The sequence below is a fragment of the Triturus cristatus genome, chromosome 5_1, assembly GCF_964204655.1.
Source record: "Triturus cristatus chromosome 5_1, aTriCri1.1, whole genome shotgun sequence".
In the NCBI taxonomy this organism is placed as follows: domain Eukaryota; kingdom Metazoa; phylum Chordata; class Amphibia; order Caudata; family Salamandridae; genus Triturus; species Triturus cristatus.
This window is the reverse complement of record NC_140587.1, coordinates 82,317,580-82,342,419: the sequence shown is the minus strand read 5'-3', so window position 1 is coordinate 82,342,419 and position 24,840 is coordinate 82,317,580. Positions and strand designations below refer to the sequence as shown.

The 24,840-nt window shown below is 47.5% G+C and overlaps 1 long non-coding RNA gene across 1 annotated transcript in view; it reads right to left on the bottom strand.

Moving 5' to 3' along the window:
• The window catches only part of LOC146830260 (uncharacterized), a 51,152-nt gene extending 26,936 nt beyond the window's left edge, over positions 1-24,216 (bottom strand). Inside the window, exon 1 of the long non-coding RNA XR_014961144.1 lies at positions 24,061-24,216. This is a non-coding gene — a long non-coding RNA (uncharacterized LOC146830260). The remainder of the gene's footprint in view (positions 1-24,060) is intronic.
• Positions 24,217-24,840: the final 624 nt, after the last annotated feature.

The window sequence follows — 24,840 nt, the reverse complement described above, 5'->3', positions numbered from 1 at the left end:
CTGGAGGTCTCCCTTGCGGAGCCTGCTGTCCCTGTTACTGTCTGGCCTCCCTCCCAACACCGGTCCTCGGCGAGCAGGGCCTCCTGGTGTCACCGTAGGCTGCACCCATGCCTAGATGGGCCGCCTCCGTAGTGACACCGGGGCGCGCTCTCCACAACCACTCACTAACAGTGGCTGCGCTCGCCTACGCTGTGTGCCACTACACAGGGCTACTGCTACACATGTAGGGCCAGGGCTGCTGGATTGTGGTGATACTGATAAAGCGCTGAGGTGAGCGGGTGGAGCAGGAGAGCAGCTTTTTCTTGCAGGCTTCTATTTTCACTTTGTGGGCGCATGCGGGCTTCTTCACAACTCTTACCACCTTGCACCACCATCCTGCGGTCCCCCGAGCAGGGCCAGACATCCGCTGCCACAGTCACCGCTACCACCACCACGGCTTTCAGCTCCAAATGCAGCTCTAAGCACGGTTTGCGGGGTCGGTCCCGGCTTCTGCTGCTGCTACTGCTACCGCTACTCCTGTTATTTTACACCCGCTCCGCACAACTCACAACTCCGCTCGACTCCAACTCCGCTCGACTCCAGCTCCGCTCGATTGGCTTCGTCTGCTTCTCTGCTCCTGCTGCCTTCTTTGTAAGTGAGCTCAACGGCTCACGGTTTATGTTGTCACCGGTGCAGTCGTTACCTATGTCTTCTAAAGGAGGCTTCAATCCTCCTAGGATGCAAGAGAAGTTGGCAGTCTTTCGGAAAGGGCAGCGTCGTCAGACAGTGCTGTGGTTGCCCCCGATCCCAGTATGGGAGTTCAAGCATGAAACTCGATTCTCTGAGGAAGGGAATCAGCAGAGTCCTCTCTCGTCGAAGTCAGAAGAATATCTGCTAAACTATTCTAAGGATCACGTAAAACTGACAAAGAAACTTCTAGAAGACTCTCCATATCAATCCCCACCAAACGGCCCAATAAGGGTCCCTGGGAGCAGGTGAACTCCCCGGTTTCCCGGCACCGAAGGATGCGGTCAGCATCTGTGTGACCTTGGATGTAACATGGGTCCGGTCTGCCTGGTCCAGGAGGCTCCTCTCCACGTCTCAGGTCTCCAGAGACAACTTCTCATCGAGCTGCGGCTCCTATTAGTCTAATGCCATAAACAATGAGCCTGTTCCAGCTAACGAGGCGCACGAGATGGCACCTGCAGAGGAGAGAAAAACAAGACACTGGGCTAAACATGTATGAAAATGCAATGGGTGCAACTTCGGCCTGGCTACAAGTTACTCTAACGTTAGGTTCAAAATGGCTTCTAAGCAAGTACAATTAACATTAGTAAATGCAGTACTTACATTTAAAGAAGATACACATTTTCTATTTAAAGTGAATACAATGATTATAATTCAACTAGATATACAGGTGACGCTTCGTTAAAGTAAATATGGCCATCTACTACATTTCATTAACATAGTGCGCACAGATAAGTGTGTTTAAACACATCTTGAGTATATACATTGCATGAACAGGGGTCGAGCTCTAATTTACCCTGCTCCATGTGTGAGTGTGCCAGCCTGTGTGCTGTCACATCAGTGGCGTAACTAGGGTTGGTGTCACCCGGTGCAGGTAACTCATGGTGTCACCCCCTCACGACTTACCGCATGACCTTCTCCGCCCCGAGTCCGCCGGTGGACACAATTGCCAAATAACGGGACCATACAGAATCCTTAGTAACGTTTGTAAATGTAGGTCCTATATTTACAAAATGTGCCTGTTAACAACAGTGTGATAATGATCAGGTTGTACAGTGGGCTACCTGCTAGTCAACAGTTTATTGGAATTTATAATATCATAGGTATGGTACTTTTTACTGGTGTGGTGTTCCCACTATCCAGCAACATGATATATCAGTGGTCGAAGTGGGGGAAAAAAAGTAGGGGAACTGTGGGCGGAGAATCAGAGGGCCGGAATAACCCAAGGATTGGATCAGTGGGCAGAACCAGAGGCGTGGCCAGAATGCGCAAACGTCCCAATTTTTTGTATTTGTTTGGTTTCACTGCCCAGTTTTATCAACCAATGGATACTCATGATTATTTAAGGTTATAATGAGTTATTGACAGTAAAATGTATTCACAAAGTGGGATATGCTTCTAATCACAGAATGTCCCCAAATACGATAAAATGTGGAAGCACAAGCCATTTGTCTCTGACTCCGAGCCATGGAGTTTCTGTCATCAGCACTTCTCCCTTTTCCAAAACAGCAGTTCAAACATGAATGGCTAAAAATCCTAGTTTGCAAATGTTTTCTAAATAATAATGGCTCTGCCATATTTGCCTCATAATGCAAGATCTGCAGCATGATCTGACCATTTAAACTAATAAATTGTTTGTAGCTCAAACGTATCAAAAGTTAATAAAAAATGGGACTTGTGTTGCTGCGGAGTAGATGACAGTTAATAGCTCACTGTTCTATGTTAGGATTTTAACTTATAAACTGCAAGTAACAAAAGGATCTCTCTGACAAAAGCAGTAGCCCACTGGCCTATTTACATTATGTGCACTTTGTGATCTGCATGGTCCATGTTCTTTGCAGCTACCTTTCTATGAGTCAAATCTTCCATTAGACAAAATTCCGATCTCTCTCTACGAAGAACATTAATCACCAGAGTCATCATGGCATTTTTATTGTTACCGAAAATTGCTGGAGGCCAGGAAGGAGGCAGCAAGCGCTTTTAAAACCATAATATACTTGCAAAAATTATGCCTCCACCTAAAGTCAGCACCTGGTGCGGTCACACCGGTTGTACCGGCCTAGAGTTGGCCTGGCCCTTCTCAAGGGTCCTGTGATCTCAGTGACAGGGTCACTGTTGTTCTAGGGTGTACTGCTTCATAGGCCTGCCCTCAAGACTGGAGGTGAACTTCAGTATGAATAGTGGTGGACAAGCCTTGAAAGTTAACCTACACTTGTCATACTAGGGGTCCACCTGCTGGTGCTACGACACCGGGGCTTCTAATGTCATGCGAAGCCTTCTTCTCTCCTCTGTTGCCTCCATACACTGGGCAATTTGTCATGGTTACTGTTCACAGATTTGTTTCAATTTTGTTCTATTTAACTCACTTTTTTATTAATGATGTGTTGTTTCATGTTAGTGATTCAATTTTAGCGCATGCATCTCTGTTCGGCCTCACCCAGCTGGCGCCGTGGCCCTTCCCGAAGGCCCCGACTTGTCCCCGCGTGTTGTTTTATTTTCATGAAGGCCACCTCATTTCCCTGGCATTAAACGCCACTAGATCTGATGGGTTCCACAAATCCCCACGTTATTTATCGATTTTTGTGGAACACATTCGAGCATTACACAATTTCCCATCATGCAGAAATAGAGAAGGCTGTAGTTCAAGGTGCAGGCCTTAGAGCACAACTAAGGGCAGATCCATAATTGATGCAGGGAGGTTGCCCCGATGTGCATAAAACTCGGTTTGCTGGTGAAAAGTTGCTGAACCTAAATAATTGATTCAAGATCCGACTTTGTTAATAATCCTGAAGCCGACTATAGGAGCAGAGACGCAGCTAGAGCTTGTGGCGCCCGGGGCTATCCCTCAGATTGCCGCCCCTGGGGGGGGTTGCTGGGGAAAAAGGACGGCAAGCACTTGAAAGAGGACCGAGAGACACGTAGTATCGCCGCTAATAATTACCTCGATCATGCAAGTTACATGCACATACATGACACGGTCTAAGGCTACAGAGTTGAATACACCAGTGACTGGCAGTACAAAAGAGAACACACAGACTGCATGATCTATCAGTCAAGCCAACAGTTTTCCAGCATAAATCTCTTGGCTTCAAACACGTTCCTCTGAGGTGACACAAGATGCTGGAATAAGAGAGGTATAACATCAAGAAGAATATAATGCGCACTATACTGCTGCTATCATAAAGAAAAGACAGGAGAGAGCACTTGAGAAATCTGCACCTGAAGAAAAACGGTAAAATTAACAAACATAAATGTGGAGTCTGAATGGGAACTTTCTCTGATTCTACCGCCCAGAAAACGTTGCTATAAGCATAATATTCTGCAGATATTTACACTCCGCATTCAGCATTAAACCCTTTAAGGAAACATTGGTTCTGGCACAACAACTGCTCAGACCCATCCTTCTTCTGTCAGAGGGATGAACGCGTAATGCTGTGGTTTATAGCCTTGAACTTGAGAAGTTAACCTCTTCGTGCCCTGCATTCATTATGAGGTGAAAAGTCTTCTTCTCCCGGCCTGTGGGGAAGACGGCAGCCCTGCAGGCCCATACCGGCTGAGGGAGGGTATTTGAAGAAATGTGATTTGCCATTATGCCATAGTATATGACTTAATTTAATTGGGTACAAAAGCATATACATGAGCAACATTGCTTTCAGCTTTTGTTTAACTTAAAATAACACAACGTTTCCTGTGAATTCCTTGGTCAGAACGCTAACCTAGGAATGCTCCATATAAAGTGATCTTTACATCTTAATTAGTTTTTTTAAACTATTGCTACAGGCCCAATGTGCACTGAAATGCCTCTTTTGTCACTTAAAATAGACTGCATAACATGCATGGAGTTTTTTTTTACCCGGGCCCCACAAAGGAAACATACATACCATTTGGGCATATCTATTTCATTGCCAAGCTGTTTGCTCATGTGCATTTGTTGTAGACTTAAAATTAATAGTCAATATTTTTAAGGGTCAAATGTTTAGGGCTGGAGATGACAGATAATGGGTTTAAGCGTGTTGAGGTCTGTGCTGAAGAGTTTAAGAGTGATGGGTTTAGGGGTGAAGTGTTCCGACATAAAGTATTTTCTATCCATGAAACTCATGGTCTGTCCGATACGCTACAAGTTCCTTGCAAAGCTGCAATCACAACGATTGAGAAATGGCCATTAAACCAATATCGACCAATCGTTAAAATAATTATTCATTCTCATCTTAATATTATGTACAGTATTGTGAACTGTTACCGTTACGCGCGCCAACCCCTAAATGGCGCAGCCTCTGGCCCTCCCTCGCACTGGCGAGCTTGTCTGTCAATCAAACTCAAACTAAGCAGACATCAGGAAATTCGCTCATTTGGAACCTTACCGGCATGCCACACACTGACTTGCTTGCTGCTGACAGTGCTGAGGTTACGGGAATATATAACTCATGCAGGCCCGGCTCCAGGAATTTTTATTTGGGTGGGCCAAAGGTTTATTTGGGTGGGCCACTGCGGGCTCGATTTGTCTCTTATATGTCTAGCCAGGCCTGCTTCCGGGCACTCCTTTAACTCTTCTTAGTCTTACAAGGGCCAGTTTCAGGCACTCTTTTCCAAATCTCTTTCTAAATATTCCCTCATCTTTACGTAGCCCCTCTCCTTTACGTAGCCCCTCTCTCATATGCATTTCATTTGTTGTATAGCGCTACTCATATCAGTGTAGTGTGTCAGTACTTTACACCACGTACACATTATACAGAGACAATGAATCATACAAGTATGTAAATCAGTCTACAGGGAATGTCACATAAGCCAATGAGGATTACAAGGTGTATGAATCACGTCATCCATACTGGTGGGCTGGATATTTTAAGAGGGTTTGGTCTGGAGAAACACAACCTTACGATTTAAAGAGTATTCAATGGGGGTCAGCTTTACTGATAAAAATGTATATCTGCCAAACATACTCATTTTAGCAACATTAGAATAATAAAAGACTGGGGAAGTTCAAACTATATCACAAAACAAAAAAAAGCGAAGTTCTAACTTTAAAACTCACGTTTGTAGGCAGCTCTTTGATTACATATCATTGGTCACTGTCCTATGTTAGGATTGTAACTTCTGAACTGCAAGTAACACAAGGATCTCTGTGACAAAGGCAGTAACCCACTGAGCTTCCACATATAATACAGTTCATCTCCACTTAAAAACTACTAACAGACTCTCCAGCAGGATCATTAATCACCAGTGTTATCCGGGCATTTATGTATTGTCTAATTGTTGTCCTGCATCGGCAATGATAATGATAAAAACTGTTTAAATGAAGCACGCACGAAGCATGTGTCCTGCTGGGCCTGTGCAGATTTTAAAAAGAATAGTAACACATTATCTTTCCTACTCCATTAGTCAAACTTTGTGTCACAGTCTGATGTGATAAGCAGGGATCAGGAAAGGTGAATAGGAATAAACACATTTATTTTCTCTGCTGCATAGAAAAAGAAATATCCACGCAGCAGAACAGTAGGCAAAGGTTACCGGGGCCAATGAAAGGATGTGTCCCCTTCACCATGTGGAGATGAAGGGGAGAAAAAATAAACAAAGCCTCGTTAACATGCTAATGGTCTTTTAAAGACCTGTGAAGTACTGGGGTGCGGCTGCGATAATCACTAAAACTGTCTGTGTGTGTGCGCGCGCACCGGGGAAGGTGTCTCGGCCCAGCCTGACACACACGACGGGGTGGGGGGTATTCGGGGGTTTGAAGCACTTTGAGCCAAATGGTGATGCGCGCCTGCCCTCAAGCGCTCACTGCGAGGGCCAAGGCATCTGTTTGGGTGAGCCAGAATGATGTTTGGGTGGGCCCTCTAGAACCGGGCCTGAACTCATGATAAGGCCGCGGCGCTCAGACCAAGTAACAAACGGCCGTCTTGACCGTGTGCAGAGAACTTTGCAGGCAGGAATTATTTACAAGTACTTGTGTGAATAATCAATATGCCACTCACCTGAGTTGGTGGCAGACAGCGGGTGGGGGGGACTACCTCGGTTGGCGCTCGGCGGCTAGCCTTAAACCAGGCTCCAACAACAATCACTGCACCCCTTAGTGACGACGTAAGACGCTGCGGAGGAGGAGACAGTGCGCGCTGCGCACAGGCACCTCCTTGCTCCTCCTGCTGCATAGTTAGGTTGCGTTGCTCTGCAGTCTGCACCACAGTGACCGGCCCTTTGGTGTCACCCCACGTGAGGGTGTCACCCGGTGAGGTCCGCACCCCCCTAGTGACGCCACTGCTGCAGTGGGCATGAAGGGGACAGAGGCCGAGGGATGGGGCGCCGAGGGCTGTGTCCTTGCAGGTCTCTCTCCCTTCTCTGAAAGGCTCCGTCATCTCTCAGGGTCCGATCTCCTCTCTCATGGCATTTCTTCTTTGAACAATTCTTCCACTCTAAAGGGTCTGCCTCTGCTTCCCGCGCTGCCCACCAATAGCAGCTTTATCTCCTGTCAGAGGGAGTCTGTTTTCTATGTCTCCCCTCCCCTCCCTCTCAGGCTCTCAGTGTTTTCAGTTTCAGAGGGCACTTGTTCCCATGGGCCTGGCTCCGAGGTGGGGCTTGGGATCCCTTATCTTAGTCCCCTCCGAGGGGCTCTGTGTCCTCTCGAGCTCCTTGTCTCCTCTTGATGGTGCTCTGGTCTCTCTCGCATCCTCTGCACTGAGGGCTGATTCTGCTGATGCAAGAGTCGGAGCCTTGGGCCCTGATTCCGAGCTCAGATGCTGTTCATCGCACCTAATAAATACCGGTAGTACAGGATACCTTATTTATTGGGGGCAATAAATACCACCTATTTTGAGTTTGTGGGTGATAACATGGTGATTTTGGTGTTACTGTAAATACTGTAGGTTTTCCCCTATCACATTTTGGCCGGTTTGGCCTGCAAAGTTTGAGGAAGCTTGAGTTATTTAAGGCATCCGATCAGGATTGGGGGCAGTTGTTAGATGCCCGAGTTAGGCCCATGTAGCAACGCTACACATTTTCCTACATTATCATCTTTTCGACACAATAACATTACTGCTGTGACCTTTCGCACATATTCGCGTGCGTGATAATGTGGGATTCGTTTCCTTGAAACTACTTTTCTTTACACATCTGACTTTGCACGACATTATCACCATGTCTCAAACACGAGTACAAGGCCTTGACGCATGATGTACTAATGTCGTTCTATCTTCATCCACGGGGTGGCAGGGCTATCTACATATCCAAAACATTGCTAATCTATATGTACAATGCAAGGATGCTTTTTATTATAAATAATAAGCATCTCAGAGGATTAGTAGAGGAGGCACTTCAGCTGACACGGAGGGGCCTGTGTGCTTTGGCTTTGCAGAACATGTACCTGACATCCCTGTGAGGGGTGCTCAATTCATGACCAAGACGGGGTCCTACATTCTCTCCCGCCAGGTAAGGGGGTTGCATTAGCCCAAGGGGGGTATTCTTGGCTCGAGACCTACACACCCTCCAGACTTACACAGTGTAGTGATTGCATAGGAGAAATATGCCTGATTACTTCCTTGTTTTATATGCCTGCATATATACACTGTCTTAATACAATGGTGGAACTTTATCTGCTATTTACTCTTTTGACGCTTGTAATCACTTTCATCTGCTGCTATCAAATGATTATCGCAGCACATGTATTTTATACAAGAATAACATTGGTTCAATAAATATATTGAAAACGTCCCATTGTGTTTTCACTGTATATTTCTTTGCGAACAAAAGAACACGAGTGACTGAGCGGAAGGGTTCTGATCTATTACCACGATCGTTGAGGGGTCGGGGTTGTCATGTTCAGTGGTTGCCAGAAACCATTCGCTCACTTGTTGGGTTAGGGGGGCTTATGGTGGTACTGTGAGCTAGCTCTAGGCCAACATAACCTGCGGGGGTGCTTTGAATCATTTAGGCACCTCACCCAAAGTTTACGCTGTCCGCAAATGTGCAGGTCCTATGGATTAGTGGGATCTACACAACACAATGAATACCTATAAACTTGTAATTACGACCCGTGTGTAAACAGGGGTTTAAGCCCTGGCATTATTACACAGAGAAACTCATTATCAGGCACTTGATAACTTCAGGGCAGCCTCTCTTGGTATGGTAACAAAGAGCCTAAGCCATGGAGGGTAGACTTAGAACCCTTCCTTACAGCTAGAATGACACCAGAGGAAGAATCGTAAGTGCCTTGACTTGTGCCAACTTTTTGAAACATTCAGATGGGAGAGTTATAGAAAGAATAAAGTTGTGTGTGTTCATTTACAAGAACTGGAACAAAGGGAAATACTAACAGAAACATAACAATAAATAGGAAAAAGCTCTCCATTTAATAAGAAGAGGTGGTAGGTATGTTGCAGCTCAAAAGGGACCCTGCAGCAAATGGAAGATAGTGGGCAATTTCTGGGGAGGACTGTGACAGCCTTGGGGACTTTGAATTGACCCTAAAAAATTTGCTAGTGGTCTGTGAGCCGCAGATTCTGATAAATGTATATAATCATTCTTTCGAAGGATAATCGAAAGGCAGGCATGTAATCACAGGGTGTATGTTTTATTGTCATTTACAACTTACCTACATTCTGCAAAGTAATTACATTAAATGTGAAAAATCATGTTTCTGTTTATAAGGGTTCTGGGTGTTAAGGGTTTTTAAGAGGTTTTAGGTTTCAGATGTGGGTTAAGAAAGAGGATAGTAAGACCAGTAAAGGTGTTTTTAGCATTTAGACATGGGTAAGGGTACCGGGTACTAAGGGGTTTTAGGTTTCAGTGGTGGGTAGTGATAAATGGTGGTAAGGGTAGTTTAGGTTTCAATTGGCAGGTAGAGGTAAAGGGAGGTAGGAGGTGTTGTAAATTTGCCCTTTCTGCAGAGCTCTATTTTTACTAGCTATTGAACTCTGTGCACTTTACCCCTGATAACCATTGATAAAATGCTTGTGCTCATTCTTTCAACATGATTGAAATATTTACCTTACTTTTTAGTCCCTAATATATTGTACCCACAGTCTATCTAGGGCCTATAAGTTAACCCCTTCAGTGCTTATGACGAGCTGGACTCGTCATGGCACACAGTGGTCATGTGCTCATGATGAGTCCAGCTCGTCATAACACACAGCACCGGAAATCCCTCTGGGGCACCAGAGGGATTCCCTTTTCTCCCCTAAAGCCTCAGTAGCTGGGGAAGAGCTTCCCCAGTTCCCGAGGCCCCCCCTGGTTTCCCTGAAATGACGATCAGCGCGCACGTCCCGCTGATGTCATTTCAGTGAAACCGAAACTGAAATGAGGCAAGAGGCTCATTTCAGTTTCAGTTTCTACGTGCTAAGGGGGCTATCTCAGCCCCCTGAGCACATAGAAACTCAGGAGAGGTATCGGTGGAAAGGGGAGAATCTTTCCAATGGTACCCCTCCCTAGTGGATCCCTGCTTGGGGATTGCCCCAGGAGGGCAATCCCCAAGTAGGGATCCACTAGGGAGGGCCTTTGCTCCCCCATAATTAGTTTGGCATGATTAGTCTTTCTGCCCCCCCCCCGGGGGGTAGATGGGGCAGGGGCCCCCAATCTGCCCCCTGGGGGGGGGGTAGAAAGCCCACTAGAAACCAGGGATTTTTCATTGGATATTTATTAGGAGTGGGAGCTTCCCAAAACTGGCATGCCGATGCCCGCACCACCCCGGCCACATAATTACAGAAAGCCCACTAGATACCAGGGATTTAATAAAAATTATAATTAGGGGTGGGGGCTGCCCAATATGGGCATGCCAATGCCCCCACCCCCACCCGCCGCAAAGGTACAGTCTTTCTGCAGTAGCCCCCAATCTGCCCGCCCGTGGGGGCAGAAAGTCCACTAGATACCAGGGATATTTTTTTAAATTATAATTTGGGGTTGGGGCTGCCCAATATGGGCATGCCAATGCCCCCACCCCCCTGCCACAAAGGTACTGTCTTTCTGCCCCTCCTGGGGGGCAGATGGGGACAGTAACCCCCAATCTGCCCACCCGGGGGGGGGCAGAAAGCCCACCAGATACCAGAGATTTTTCCCCCCAATAAATTTAGGGGTGGAGGTTGCCCAAGATGGGCATGCTAATGCCCCCACCCCTCCCCCCACAAAATTCCAGTATTTCTGCACCCTGGGAGGGCAGATGGTAGCAGTAGCCACTAATGTACCCCCCAGGGGGTTCAGAAAGCACCCTAGATACCAGGGATTTAAAAAAAAAATTATAATTAGGGGTTGGGGCTGCCCAATATGGTTATGCCAATGCCCCCACCCCGACACAAAGGTATAGTCTTTCTGTCCCTCCTGAGGGGCAGATGGTAGCCCCCCCAGGGGCAGAAAGCCCACTTGACACTAGGGTTTTTCCCCTGATAAATTTAGGGGTGGGGGTTGCCCCTCCCCCCACAAAATTCCAGTCTTTCTGCACACAGAGGTTCAGAAAGCACCCTAGATGCCAGGGAATAATTGTTTATAGGCCCGGGGTGGGGGCTGCCCAGAATGGGCATGCAAATGCCCCCACCCTAACCCCAAAGAAAAAAAAAAGACTTTGTCTCTCAGGAGGCAGATGGGGGCAATAGCCCCTGATCTGCCCCCCCCCCGGGAGGGGGCAGAAAGCCCACTCAGCACCAGTGTTTTTTTTTTTATATAGGTAGGGGTGGGGGCTGCCCAGAATAGGCATGTCAATGCCCCATCAGCAAAAAAATGCTACAGTCTTTCTACCCCCCTGGGAGGCAGATGGGGCAATAGCACCTTATCTGCACACCCCAGGGGGGGGGGGGCAGAAAGCCCACTAGCCACCAGGGATTTTTTTTTTACAAAGTTCGGGGTGGGGGCTGCCAAGAATGGACATGCCAATGCCCCCACCCACCCCAAAAAAAGATGCCACTGAATTTCTGGCCCTCCCATGAGGCAGATGGGGCAGTAGCCCCTGATATGCCCCCGGGAGGGGGACAGAAAGCTAACTATGTGCTAGCGATTATGCTGGCTTTTTTATACGCAGGGTTCGGGGCTGACCAGAATGGGCAACCCAATGCCCCTGACCCCCCAAAAGAATAGCCACAGTCTTTCTGCCCCCCTCAGGGGCATATCGGGGCAATAGCCCCTGATTTCCCCCCTCCCCAGGGCGGCAGAAAGCCCACTAGGCACTGACTTTTTTTCGGAATGTGCCTACCTGTGGAATTTGGTTCCTAGCTCTGCCGGCACCTAGGGAAACCTAGCAAACCTATACATTTTTTAAAAATAGACACCCAGGGGAATCCAGGATGGGCTGACTTGACTGGCTCTCACCAGGCTCTGTTACCCATAATCCCTTGCAAACCTAAGAATTTGTCCAAAAAAACACATTTTCCTCTCATTTGTGTGTTGGAAAGTTCTGGAATCTGCGTGAATCCATAAAATTCCACACACCCCGCATTCCCCAAAGTCTTCCGAGAAAAATGGTACCTCACTTGTGTGGGCAGGACTAGTGGCCGCGACAGGGAACGGCCCAAAACGCAACGTAGACGCACCACATTTTCACAGTGAAAATGGACCCTTTTTTTGCAAAGTGCCTAGCTGTAGATTGTGAACCCTAACTCTGCCGGCACCTAGGGAAAACCAGCAAACCTATACATTTTTGAAAACTAGATACCCAGGGGAATTCAGGATGGGGTGACTTGACTGGCTCTCACCAGGATCTGTTACCCAGAATCCCTTGCAAACCTAAAAATATGTTAAAAAAACCAAATTTTTCTCACATTTCTGTGGTGGAAAGTTCTGGAATCTGCGTGGATGTACAAAATTCCACCCACCCCACATTTCCCAAAGTCTTCCGTGAAAAATGGTAACTCACTTGTATGGGTAGGCCAAGTGCCCGCGACAGGAAACGGCCCAAACGCAACATGGACACACCACATTTTCACAGTGAAAACTGGCCTTTTTTTTGCAAAGTGTCTAGCTGTAGATTTTGAATCCTAACTCTGCCAGCACCTAGGGAAACCTAGCAAACCTATACATTTTTGAAAACTAGACACCCAGGGGAATCCAGAATGGGGTGACTTGACTGGCTCTCACCAGGATCTGTTACCCAGAATCCCTTGCAAACCTAAAAATATGTAAAAAAAAAAACAAATTTTCCTCACATTTCTGTGGTGGAAAGTTCTGGAATCTGCGTGGATGTACAAAATTCCACCCACCCCGCGTCCCCCAAGTCATCCGTGAAAAAATGGTACCTCTCTTGTGTGGATGGGTCAAGTACCCGCGACAGGCAAGGGCCCAAAACCTATTGAGGCAACATAAAAAAAAACCAACCTGGTTTTGCAAGAGGGGGTCCCATGAGTTTTCGGCCCCGGGCTCGGCGGCCATCTAGGGAAACCTACCCAAACCACACATTTCTGAAAACTAGACACCAGGGGGCTTCCAGGGAGGTATGGCTTGCATGGATCCCCCAACGTTTCCTTATCCAGAATCCCCTGCAAAACTCAATGTTACCTGAAAACAAATCACTTTATTCACACATTTTTGTGTGGGAAAGTTGTGGCATCACCGGGCTCACACAAATTTCCTACCACCCAGCGTTCCCCCGGGTCTCCCAATAAAAACCGTACCTCACTCATGTGGGAGGCCCAAGTACCCGCGACAGGCAAAGGCCCAAAACGTAGTGAGGCGACATCAAAATGAGTGGTAGGAAATTTGTGTCAGCCCGGTGATGCCACAACTTTCACACACAAAAATGTGTGAAAAAAGTAAAATTTAGGTTTGCAGGGGATTCTAGGTAAGGAAACGTTGGGGGATTCACGCACGCTATACCTCCCTGGAATCTCCTGGGTGTCTAGTTTTCAGAAATGTGTAGGTTTGGTAGGTTTCCCTAGGTGGCCGCCGAGCAACGGGCCAAAAACCCAGGGTACCCCCCTTGCAAAACCAGGTCGTTTTGTGATAGGCACTACGTTTTGGGCCCTTGCCTGTCGCAGGTTCTTGGGCCTCCGAAACGAGTGAGGTACGGTTTTTATCGGGAGACCTGGGGGAACGCTGGGTGGTAGGAAATTTGTGTCAGCCCGGTGATACCACAACTTTCCCATACAATAATGTGTGAAAAACGTGATTTTTTCAGCTAACATTGCAGTGGATTCTGGGTAAGGAAACGTTGGGGGATCCATGCAAGCCATACCTCCCTGGAATTCCCCGGGTGTCTAGTTTTCAAAAATGTGTAGGTTTGATAGGTTTCCCTAGGTGGCCGCCGAGCACCGGGTCAAAAACCCAGGGTACCCCCCTTGCAAAAGCAGGTTGTTTTGTGATAGGGAATTTTGATGTCGCCTCACCAATTTTTGGGCCCTTGACTGTCGCGGGTACTTGGGCCTCCCACACAAGTGAGGTTTTGTTTTTATTGGGAGACCCGGGGGAACGCTGGGTGGTAGGAAATTTGTGTCAGCCCAGTGATGCCACAAATTTCCCTCACAAAAATGTGTGAAAAAAGTGAATTTTTCTGCTAAAATTGAGGTTTGCAGCGGATTATAGGTAAGGAAACGTTGGGGGACCCGTGCAAGCCATACCTCCCTGGAATTCCCTGGGTGTCTAGTTTTCAGAAATGTGTGGGTTTGGTTGGTTTCCCTAGGTGCCGGCAGAGCTAGGGTTAAAAAATTACAGCTAGGCACTTTACCTAAAAAGGGTCATTTTTCACTGAGAAGTTGAGGTGTGTTCACGTTGTGTTTTGCAGCGTTTCCTGTCGCGGGCACTAGGCAGACCCACACAAGTGAGGTACCATTTTTCTCGGAAGACTTTGGGGAACACGAAGATAGTGGAAATTTGTGGATCCACGCAGATTCCAGAACTTTTCACCACAGAAATGTGGGGAAAATTTATTTTTTTTGCCAATTTTTTAGGTTTGCAAGGGATTCTGGGTAACAGAACCTGGTGGGAGGCAGTCAAGTCACCAGATCCTGGATTTCCCTGGGTGTCTAGTTTTAAAAAATGATATAGGTTTGCTAGGTTTCCCTAGCAACCGGCAGCGCTATGGTTCAAAAACTACAGCTAGGCACTTTGCCAAAAAAGGGTCATTTTTCACTGCAAAATTGAGGTGTGTCCATGTTGCGGTTTGTGCCGTTTCCTGTCACGGGCAATAGGCTGACTGACAAAAGTGAGGTACCATTTGTCTCGGAAGACTTTGGGGAATGCGGGGTGGGTGGAAATTCGTGGATCCACAAGGATTCCAGAACATTCCACCGCAGAAATGTGGGGGAAATGTATTTTTTTTGACAATTGTTTAGGTTTACAAGGGGTTCTGGGTAAGAGAACCTGGTGGGAGGCAGTCAAGTCACCCCATCCTGGATTCCCCTGGGTGTCTAGTTTTCAAAAATATATAGGTTTGCTAGGTTTCCCTGGGTGCCGGCAGAGCTATGGTTCACAAACTACAGCTAGGCACTTTGCCAAAAAAAGGGTCATTTTTCACTGCAAAATTGAGGTGTGTCCACGTTGCGGTTTGTGCCGTTTCCTGTCACGGGCAATAGGCTGACTGACAAAAGTGAGGTAAAATTTGTCTCGGAAGACTTTAGGGAATGTGAGGTGGGTAGAAATTTGTGGATCCACGTGGATTCCAGAACTTTCCACCACAGAAATGTGGGGAAAATGTGGTTGTTTTGACAATTTGTCAGGTTTGCAAGGGAATCTGGGTAACAGAACCTGGTGGGAGGCAGTCAAGTCAACCCATTCTGGAAATCCCTGAGTGTCTAGTTTTCAAAAATGCATAGGTTTGCTAGGTTTCCCTAGGTGCCGGCAGAGCTATGGTTCAAAAAGTACAGCTAGGCACTTTGCCAAAAAAGGGTCATTTTTCACTGCAAAATTGAGGTGTGTCCACGTTGCCTTTTGCACCGTTTCCTGTCACGGGCATTAGGCCGACCCACACAAGTGCGGTACTTTTTTTCTTTTAAGACTTTAGGGAACACGGGATGGGTGGACATGTGTAGATCCATGCAGATTCTAGAACTTTCCACCACAGAAATGTGGGGGAAATGTGTTTTTTTTGGAATTTTTTTTAGGTCTGCAAGGGATTCTGGATAACAGAACCTGGTGGGAGGCAGTCAAGTCACCGCATCCTGGATTTCCCTGGGTGTCTATTTTTAAAAAATGTATAGGTTTGCTCGGTTTTCCTAGGTGGCGGTAGAGCTATGGTTCAAAAACTACAGCTAGGCACTTTGCCAAAAAAGGGTAATTTTTCACTGCGAAATTGAGGTGTGTCCACGTTGCGTTTTGTGTCGTTTCTTGTTGCTGGCACTATGCTGACCGACACAAGTGAGGTACCATTTTTCTCAGAAGACTTTGGGGAATGCGGGGTGGGTGGGAATTTGTGGATCCACGTGGATTCCAGAACTTTCCACCACAGAAATGTGGGGAAAATGTGGTTGTTTTGACAATTTGTCAGGTTTGCAAGGGAATCTGGGTAACAGAACCTGGTGGGAGGCAGTCAAGTCAACCCATTCTGGAAATCCCTGAGTGTCTAGTTTTCAAAAATGCATAGGTTTGCTAGGTTTCCCTAGGTGCCGGCAGAGCTATGGTTCAAAAAGTACAGCTAGGCACTTTGCCAAAAAAGGGTCATTTTTCACTGCAAAATTGAGGTGTGTCCACGTTGCCTTTTGCACCGTTTCCTGTCACGGGCACTAGGCCGACCCACACAAGTGCGGTACCTTTTTTCTCGTAAGACTTTGGGAAACATGGGATGGGTGTAAATGTGTGGATCCACGCAGATTCTAGAACTTTCCACCACAGAAATGTGGGGAAAATGTGTTTTTTTTGGAATTTTTTTTAGGTCTGCAAGGGATTCTGGATAACAGAACCTGGTGGGAGGCAGTCAAGTCACTGCATCCTGGATTTCCCTGGGTGTCTAGTTTTAAAAAATGTATAGGTTTGCTCGGTTTTCCTAGGTGGCGGTAGAGCTATGGTTCAAAAACTACAGCTAGGCACTTTGCCAAAAAAGGGTAATTTTTCACTGCGAAATTGAGGTGTGTCCACGTTGCGTTTTGTGTCGTTTCTTGTTGCTGGCACTATGCTGACCGACACAAGTGAGGTACCATTTTTCTCAGAAGACTTTGGGGAATGCGGGGTGGGTGGGAATTTGTGGATCCACAAGGATTCCAGAACATTCCACCACAGAAATGTGGGGGAAATATTTTTTTTTTTTACAATTGTTTAGGTTTACAAGGGGTTCTGGGTAACAAAACCTGGTGGGAGGCAGTCAAGTCACCCCCTCCTGGATTCCCCTGGGTGTCTAGTTTAAAAAAATGTATAGGTTTGCTAGGTTTCCCTGGGTGCCGGCAGAGCTATGGTTCACAAACTACAGCTAGGTACTTTGCCAAAAAAGGGTCATTTTCACTGCGAAACTGAGGTGTGTCCACGTTGGGTTATGTGCCGTTTCCTGTCGCGGGCAATAAGCTGACTGACAAAAGTGAGGTACCATTTGTCTCGGAAGACTTTAGGGAATGCGAGGTGGGTAGAAATTTGTGGATCCACGCGGATTCCAGAACTTTCCACCATAGAAATGTGGGGAAAATGTGGTTGTTTTGACAATTTGTCAGGTTTGCAAGGGATTCTGGGTAACAGAACCTGGTGGGAGGCAGTCAAGTCAACCCATCCTGGATTTCCCAGAGTGTCTAGTTTTCAAAAATGTATAGGTTTGCTAGGTTTCCCTAAGTGCCAGCAGAGCTATGGTTCAAAAAGTACAGCTAGGCACTTTGCCAAAAAAGGGTCATTTTTCACTGCAAAATTGAGGTGTGTCCACGTTGCGTTTTGCACCGTTTCCTGTCGCGGGCACTAGGCCGACCGACACAAGTGAGGTACCATTTATCTCGGAAGACTTTGGGGAATGCCGGGTGGGTGGAAATTTGTGGATCCACGCAGATCCCAGAACTTTCCACCACAGAAATGTGGGGAAAATGTGTTTCTTTTGACAATTTTTTAGGTTTGCAAGGGATTCTGGGTAACAGAACCTGGTGAGAGGCAGTCAAATCACCCCATCCTGGATTCCCCTGGGTGTCTAGTTTTCAAAAATGTATAGGTTTGCTAGCTTTTCCTAGGTGCCGGCAGAGCTATGGTTAAAAAACTACAGCAAGGCACTTTGCCAAAAAAGGGTCATTTTTCACAGCGAAATTGAGCTGTGTCCATGTTGCGCTTTGCGCCGTTTCATGTTGCGGACACTAGGCTGACCGACACAAGTGAGATACAATTTTTCTCTGAAGACTTTAGGGAACGTGGGGTGGGTGGAAATATGTGGATCCACGCGGATTCCAGAACTTTCCACCACAGAAATGTGGGGAAAATGTGTTTTTTTTTACAATTGTTTAGGTTTACAAGGGGTTCTGGGTAACAAAACCTGGTGGGAGGCAGTCAAGTCACCTCATCCTGGATTCCCCTGGGTGTCTAGTTTTAAAAAATGTATAGGTTTGCTAGGTTTCCCTGGGTGCCGGCAGAGCTATGGTTCAAAAACTACAGCTAGGCACTTTGCCAAAAAAAGGTCATTTTCACTGCGAAACTGAGGTGTGTCCACGTTGGGTTATGTGCCGTTTCCTGTCGCGGGCAATAAGCTGACTGACAAAAGTGAGGTACCATTTGTCTCGGAAGACTTTAGGGAATGCGAGGTGGGTAGAAATTTGTGGATCCACGCGGATTCCAGAACTTTCCACCACAGAAATGTGGGGAAAATGTGGTTGGTTTGACAATTTGTCAGGTTTGCAAGGGAATCTGGGTAACCGAACCTGGTGGGAGGCAGTCAAGTCAACCCATTCTGGATTTTCCTGGGTGTCTAGTATTCAAAAATGCATAGGTTTGCTAGGTTTCCCTAGGTGCCGGCAGAGCTATGGTTAAAAAAGTACAGCTAGGCACTTTGCCAAAAAAGGGTCATTTTTCACTGCAAAATTGAGGTGTGTCCACGTTGCCTTTTGCACCGTTTCCTGTCACGGGCACTAGGCCGACCCACACAAGTGCGGTACCTTTTTTCTCGTAAGACTTTGGGAAACATGGGATGGGTGTAAATGTGTGGATCCACGCAGATTCTAGAACTTTCCACCACAGAAATGTGGGGAAAATGTGTTTTTTTTGGAATTTTTTTTAGGTCTGCAAGGGATTCTGGATAACAGAACCTGGTGGGAGGCAGTCAAGTCACTGCATCCTGGATTTCCCTGGGTGTCTAGTTTTAAAAAATGTATAGGTTTGCTCGGTTTTCCTAGGTGGCGGTAGAGCTATGGTTCAAAAACTACAGCTAGGCACTTTGCCAAAAAAGGGTAATTTTTCACTGCGAAATTGAGGTGTGTCCACGTTGCGTTTTGTGTCGTTTCTTGTTGCTGGCACTATGCTGACCGACACAAGTGAGGTACCATTTTTCTCAGAAGACTTTGGGGAATGCGGGGTGGGTGGGAATTTGTGGATCCACAAGGATTCCAGAACATTCCACCACAGAAATGTGGGGGAAATATTTTTTTTTTTTACAATTGTTTAGGTTTACAAGGGGTTCTGGGTAACAAAACCTGGTGGGAGGCAGTCAAGTCACCCCATCCTGGATTCCCCTGGGTGTCTAGTTTAAAAAAATGTATAGGTTTGCTAGGTTTCCCTGGGTGCCGGCAGAGCTATGGTTCACAAACTACAGCTAGGTACTTTGCCAAAAAAGGGTCATTTTCACTGCGAAACTGAGGTGTGTCCACGTTGGGTTATGTGCCGTTTCCTGTCGCGGGCAATAAGCTGACTGACAAAAGTGAGGTACCATTTGTCTCGGAAGACTTTAGGGAATGCGAGGTGGGTAGAAATTTGTGGATCCACGCGGATTCCAGAACTTTCCACCATAGAAATGTGGGGAAAATGTGGTTGTTTTGACAATTTGTCAGGTTTGCAAGGGATTCTGGGTAACAGAACCTGGTGGGAGGCCGTCAAGTCAACCCATCCTGGATTTCCCAGAGTGTCTAGTTTTCAAAAATGTATAGGTTTGCTAGGTTTCCCTAAGTGCCAGCAGAGCTATGGTTCAAAAAGTACAGCTAGGCACTTTGCCAAAAAAGGGTCATTTTTCACTGCAAAATTGAGGTGTGTCCACGTTGCGTTTTGCACCGTTTCCTGTCGCGGGCACTAGGCCGACCGACACAAGTGAGGTACCATTTATCTCGGAAGACTTTGGGGAATGCCGGGTGGGTGGAAATTTGTGGATCCACGCAGATCCCAGAACTTTCCACCACAGAAATGTGGGGAAAATGTGTTTCTTTTGAAAATTTTTTAGGTTTGCAAGGGATTCTGGGTAACAGAACCTGGTGAGAGGCAGTCAAATCACCCCATCCTGGATTCCCCTGGGTGTCTAGTTTTCAAAAATGTATAGGTTTGCTAGCTTTTCCTAGGTGCCGGCAGAGCTATGGTTAAAAAACTACAGCAAGGCACTTTGCCAAAAAAGGGTCATTTTTCACAGCGAAATTGAGCTGTGTCCATGTTGCGCTTTGCGCCGTTTCATGTTGCGGGCACTAGGCTGACCGACACAAGTGAGATACAATTTTTCTCTGAAGACTTTAGGGAACGTGGGGTGGGTGGAAATATGTGGATTCACGCGGATTCCAGAACTTTCCACCACAGAAATGTCGGGAAAATGTGTTTTTTTTTACAATTGTTTAGGTTTACAAGGGGTTCTGGGTAACAAAACCTGGTGGGAGGCAGTCAAGTCACCTCATCCTGGATTCCCCTGGGTGTCTAGTTTTAAAAAATGTATAGGTTTGCTAGGTTTCCCTGGGTGCCGGCAGAGCTATGGTTCACAAACTACAGCTAGGTACTTTGCCAAAAAAAGGTCATTTTCACTGCGAAACTGAGGTGTGTCCACGTTGGGTTATGTGCCGTTTCCTGTCGCGGGCAATAAGCTGACTGACAAAAGTGAGGTACCATTTGTCTCGGAAGACTTTAGGGAATGCGAGGTGGGTAGAAATTTGTGGATCCACGCGGATTCCAGAACTTTCCACCACAGAAATGTGGGGAAAATGTGGTTGGTTTGACAATTTGACAGGTTTGCAAGGGAATCTGGGTAACCGAACCTGGTGGGAGGCAGTCAAGTCAACCCATTCTGGATTTCCCTGGGTGTCTAGTATTCAAAAATGCATAGGTTTGCTAGGTTTCCCTAGGTGCCGGCAGAGCTATGGTTAAAAAAGTACAGCTAGGCACTTTGCCAAAAAAGGGTCATTTTTCACTGCAAAATTGAGGTGTGTCCACGTTGCCTTTTGCACCATTTCCTGTCACGGGCACTAGGCCGACCCACACAAGTGCGGTACCTTTTTTCTCGTAAGACTTTGGGAAACATGGGATGGGTGGAAATGTGTGGATCCACGCAGATTCTAGAACTTTCCACCACAGAAATGTGGGGAAAATGTGTTTTTTTTGGAATTATTTTTAGGTCTGCAAGGGATTCTGGATAACAGAACCTGGTGGGAGGCAGTCAAGTCACTGCATCCTGGATTTCCCTGGGTGTCTAGTTTTAAAAAATGTATAGGTTTGCTCGGTTTTCCTAGGTGGCGGTAGAGCTATGGTTCAAAAACTACAGCTAGGCACTTTGCCAAAAAAGGGTAATTTTTCACTGCGAAATTGAGGTGTGTCCACGTTGCGTTTTGTGTCGTTTCTTGTTGCTGGCACTATGCTGACCGACACAAGTGAGGTACCATTTTTCTCAGAAAACTTTGGGGAATGCGGGGTGGGTGGGAATTTGTGGATCCACAAGGATTCCAGAACATTCCACCACAGAAATGTGGGGGAAATATATTTTTTTTTTACAATTGTTTAGGTTTACAAGGGGTTCTGGGTAACAAAACCTGGTGGGAGGCAGTCAAGTCACCCCATCCTGGATTCCCCTGGATGTCTAGTTTAAAAAAATGTATAGGTTTGCTAGGTTTCCCTGGGTGCCGGCAGAGCTATGGTTCACAAACTACAGCTAGGTACTTTGCCAAAAAAGGGTCATTTTCACTGCGAAACTGAGGTGTGTCCACGTTGGGTTATGTGCCGTTTCCTGTCGCGGGCAATAAGCTGACTGACAAAAGTGAGGTACCATTTGTCTCGGAAGACTTTAGGGAATGCGAGGTGGGTAGAAATTTGTGGATCCACGCGGATTCCAGAACTTTCCACCATAGAAATGTGGGGAAAATGTGGTTGTTTTGACAATTTGTCAGGTTTGCAAGGGATTCTGGGTAACAGAACCTGGTGGGAGGCAGTCAAGTCAACCCATCCTGGATTTCCCAGAGTGTCTAGTTTTCAAAAATGTATAGGTTTGCTAGGTTTCCCTAAGTGCCAGCAGAGCTATGGTTCAAAAAGTACAGCTAGGCACTTTGCCAAAAAAGGGTCATTTTTCACTGCAAAATTGAGGTGTGTCCACGTTGCGTTTTGCACCGTTTCCTGTCGCGGGCACTAGGCCGACCGACACAAGTGAGGTACCATTTATCTCGGAAGACTTTGGGGAATGCCGGGTGGGTGGAAATTTGTGGATCCACGCAGATCCCAGAACTTTCCACCACAGAAATGTGGGGAAAATGTGTTTCTTTTGACAATTTTTTAGGTTTGCAAGGGATTCTGGGTAACAGAACCTGGTGAGAGGCAGTCAAATCACCCCATCCTGGATTCCCCTGGGTGTCTAGTTTTCAAAAATGTATAGGTTTGCTAGCTTTTCCTAGGTGCCGGCAGAGCTATGGTTAAAAAACTACAGCAAGGCACTTTGCCAAAAAAGGGTCATTTTTCACAGCGAAATTGAGCTGTGTCCATGTTGCGCTTTGCGCCGTTTCATGTTGCGGGCACTAGGCTGACCGACACAAGTGAGATACAATTTTTCTCTGAAGACTTTAGGGAACGTGGGGTGGGTGGAAATATGTGGATCCACGCGGATTCCAGAACTTTCCACCACAGAAATGTGGGGAAAATGTGTGTTTTATTGAATTTTTTTTAGGTTTGCGAGGGATTCTGGGTAACAGAACCTGGTGGGAGGCAGTCAAGTCACCCCATCCTGGATTCCCCTGGGTGTCTACTTTTCAAAAATGTATAGGTTTGCTAGGTTTCCTGTTAGAAATGGGATTTCTGGTTGGCTAGGGCTTGCGCCAAAGCCAGACAGAAACCACCACTCTAGTCAGGGCTGGGGAGTTACACGCCAAAGATAACCCCTGCTCACCCCCTTGGTAGCTTGGCACGAGCAGTCAGGCTTATCTCTGAGGCGATGTGTAAAGCGTTTGCGCGCGCACCCAGCAACAACACCCAAGGCCCACCACAAAGGAAACTCCACACAAGGTATTATATAAAAATAACCTTTGTATTATACACAACACATTAGATAAAAACACACACTTTACAATGTGCCAACAGGCACGGGCAGAATTTACAAGGGATTATATATACAGGGGACAGGGCCACATGGACCACTGTCAGGAATTAGCACTCTTTAGAAATAGCACTTAGAACGTAGGAATAATATTTTAGAACATAGCACATACAATCACTGTAGCACTAAATTACACCTAGCACACAACCAGTCACTACTGGTATCAGGTAAGTACCACCTACGCAACCCTAACCACCTTAGGAAAATATTGCGCAGGGAATCAGGACCTCACTGGCTCCACCTGTACTAGGGAGAAAACAACCACCTAAGTATCACTATACCTGTAGGGGTCTAAGCACATAAACACATGATGCATAACATTCAGAGGTGTAAAGCAAAGCACATGACGCATAACCATACATTCAGAGGTGCAGGGAAACACAATTGCGCAAGAACTCACATAAGCCACTACCTGTGGCAGTCCCTAGGCCAACTGGCCTTGTCGGGGCTAGGACGCCCTGTGTCCCAGCAAAGTCAGGGGCAAGACTGCGCCCGCAGTCTAGACAAAACACCAAGCGCCCAGGAGCAACTGAGCACAGCCTACACGTTGCAGCTGCCCACGAAGTGCTGGGCAGCTGTGGAGGAATGCTGGGGCACTACTGTGCCTTCTCAAAACCAATTGGGCATGCCTCTGAGCCTCCCTGGGCTCTGCCAATGAGAATGCCCCCAGGTGTTGGAGCGCACCAGCGCTCTAAACAAACAACGCCGTTGGAGCGCACCAGCGCTCGAAGGAAACAATGCGTGGTGTTGGAGCCTCACTGGGCTCTGAATCAATAATGCCCCCAACGGTGGAGTCCCTCTGGACTCAAGACGACCAATGCCCCCACCGGAGCACCGGAGGCGCTTTCCACAACTCTGTCCCCAAAGCGCTGCCGCTGCCCACTGTCAGGCGGGGCAGCGGGAGGGAGGTATGAGCACTGCACCCGCAGTGCTCGACATTATCACGGGGACGGCACCGGCCAACGCTCCTCCCCACACCCCCAGCCACCCAGCAGCTGAGCCGCACTCACCGGCTGGCGGGCAGACAACACACGGAGGCGGGGTGGGCTCCCGGTCCTCCTCTCGATGGGGGTCACTTCTCTCTCGGCATTACTTCTCTCCTCAGACGAGGGCACCGGCGCGCAGGGTCGGCTCCTGCCTGCTCCGGGGCCCAAATGCAGCCGCGAGTCTCGGGAAGGAGGCGGGGTAGGCTCCCGCCCTCCTAGTTTCGAATCCGGTTGTCCCGGAGGCCCGCCCCCGGCCCGCCTGACTTCCTGGTCGGGGCCGGAGGGCGAGGAATTGTAAAGCTCTGCAATAAGAGGGGTAGGCTCCCTCGAACTAAGGACTGTACGGCGGGGTGGGCACCCGCCGTGAAATTAATATAAATAAGCGGGGTGGGCACCCGCCAATTAAATAATTAAATCAGCGGGGTGGGCACCCGCAAGCGCGGCAAAATAGCAGGGAATCCCTACGTCGGGGTTCCCTCGCTAATAATTGCAGCTCCGCGCTGCTGGCCACCAATAAAGCGCTCCTAGCGCTATAAATGAAAGAAAAGCGCTTCCAGGCGCTTAGGGGATAAGGCAAGTCCAGCAAAGTCTAGAAAGGTAGGCAGGGGGGCAAGGCTGGGCCAGGGGCCAGCTCACTGGGCCCTCCAGGGCAGGAAGGCAGTCCCAAGTGGCGGTTCCTCCTGGCCTCCAGCAGCAGCAGCAGCCCCCCTCAGGATCATGGAAGAGAACAGATTCTGTGGGGACACAGCCCCATTTTTATACAGGCAAACCCTTTGTTCTGGGTTCAGGGTGAGGGGGAAAACC